The 2,140-nt window shown below is 38.9% G+C and overlaps 1 long non-coding RNA gene across 1 annotated transcript; it reads left to right on the plus strand.

Moving 5' to 3' along the window:
* Positions 1 to 1,345: 1,345 nt before the first annotated feature.
* Positions 1,346 to 1,921, plus strand: LOC147653606 (uncharacterized). The gene is made up of 2 exons (XR_015285496.1): positions 1,346 to 1,409; positions 1,663 to 1,921. It is a non-coding gene; the product is annotated as an uncharacterized LOC147653606 (long non-coding RNA).
* The last annotated feature ends 219 nt before the right edge of the window (positions 1,922 to 2,140 follow it).

A 2,140-nucleotide genomic window follows, 5' to 3' on the forward strand; every position in this document is an offset into this window, starting at 1 on the left:
TCCCCCAAACAAAATACTCCCTGCTTTTGTAGTGTGCCAAATAGCTGCATGCAAGTGTGGAACAAAATAATTTTAAAAGTATTTTGAAAAGCACATTGAATATGTTACTGAGTGAAGTAATTTAGTACATTTTAATGTAATTCAATGTGCCTGTGTGAAATGGTGCTTTTATGATTTTTTTAAAAAAGCTTAGAATCAGAGGGAGGATACTCTTGTGGGTGCACTGGATTGTAAAAGCCCAGAACTGGATATGGATCTCAGGAAAGGTGCTTCTTGTTTTGATTGAAGTGGCTGGTGCAGCTCTGTAAGCATGCTCTCTTCATTCAGCTCCCTTTTATGCAGCTGTCAGCAGTCTTCACTGAGAAGCTCTCTGTGTAGGAGTCACATCCTTTTTATTTGGCACCCTATCCACTGAGTTTACATGGCTTTTAGAATGCTGCTAATATTGTAGCTGAGGCAGTTGAGAGCAGGAAGAGCTTCCCTGGCTTCCTTCTGTGGGAGTGTAGTCCAATATTTGGAAGTTACTCCTGATAATAATTGTGTGACTTTGTCCACTGGTAGAAGAAAGTAGATTGCTCTTTGGGGCTTGTAATAAGAAGTGAGAATGTTCACCAAAGGCAGCAGTGACCAGCAGGGGTCCACGGGGCTGCCTCTGTAACACAGAGCATTTCCACCTTCTGGATTTTGTTACAAGGTCCACCCATAGGGTTGTAAATTGACCTTAGGTGAGTGGTCAGAGTATTGAAAGTAGAAACTTAGTCCCATATCCAAAAGTGTGTTGCTAAAATGGATGAATAAAGCTGATGTCTTTGGTCTGTCTGTCCTGGGGGTAAGCAAAGATGCAGACCTTTCAAGGCATTCTGTTTTGGTATTTTTTTCTAATCCATAGGTAAATGACGACTTGAAACTGTTCAAGTCTGTCATTTCATGACCTTTTTTTCTTGAACATAATTGAAATATATTTCAGGACACTTTAAACAAAGAGATCAAAAACAGATTTTAAACAAAATAGATCTCATTTGGCTACTTCAGGATTCTACAGTAGACGAGTATAATTGTCTTTTATCTTGGTTTCATTTTCTTTAGATATTCTTTGCCTTACTGATACCTTTTGAGATTTTCAGTGCTTAAGCTGAAATGTAGTTCAGTTTACATTCTAAATCTAAGGAAGGTTATCCCAGCAGATGATTATCTCTGCAATTGGAGTGTTCTGTGTATTTTACTCATTTTTTAATACCATGGAGTCAAAAATACTTAACTGAAGGGTTCAGGAAATGCTGTATCAATGCTGCCAAATACTTGCTTTTTGAATCTATTAACAATCTTTTCTGGCCCTGTGCTGCAGTCAGAGCTGTGTGATTATGGAAGGTAAACAACTGAAGTACCTATGCAGGGAGCAAGATATAGAGGTAAGCACTTTCTGTTTGTTTTTTTTCCTCTCTCAGGCCATGCATCAGATATACTCTGCTGTCCACTAAGCTGCTGCAGCTAGACAGCTGAACCAACACATTTCAGGGCAGTATCATTAACTGTGCTGATACAAAAACCCACTGGACAGGATGAATCAGCTTCCATTTATTTGCAAATTGGCAAAATGTCACGTTCTTCTTCTGCTCTTCCTCTATGGAACTTTTATCCATCTTTCCCACTGCTCTTTCTCAGATAACAGTGTGTCCAGATACTCAGAAAAGGGAAGGTTGTAAAGCAAGATACCGACTGATTTGTCAGCTGTCTTGTTCGGCACCGAGGCAGTGAGACACAGGATGCAGTTCACTAGGCGTTGGCATCAAGAAGAATTTTCCTCCTTGTTATCTGGCAAAATGCCATATCTCCTCACCAAAGAGATTGAAACAAAACATATTTTTCCTCATCATTGTGTAAGACTTTACAACAATAAACTGTTTTGAGATTTTGGCAAGCATCGCTTTGGATTTTAATGGACTTTAATAATCTCTTAAGTAAAGTAATAATTAAATCACTTTTAATTAGATAATTTCTTACTAACATGGCTTTAGGATCCCAGGCCCAAGATGGAAAGCTGCAAGGCCAAGGAAACCAAGCCTCTGCTTTGAATTTGGTGTCATATGCACAAACAGCTGTGTTAGTCTTTCCTCTTTCCTCTAACTGTACTTTTATGAAG

Source organism: Cyanistes caeruleus, chromosome 4 (assembly GCF_971803275.1).
Source record: "Cyanistes caeruleus chromosome 4, bCyaCae1.hap1.1, whole genome shotgun sequence".
Taxonomy (NCBI): Eukaryota; Metazoa; Chordata; class Aves; order Passeriformes; family Paridae; genus Cyanistes; species Cyanistes caeruleus.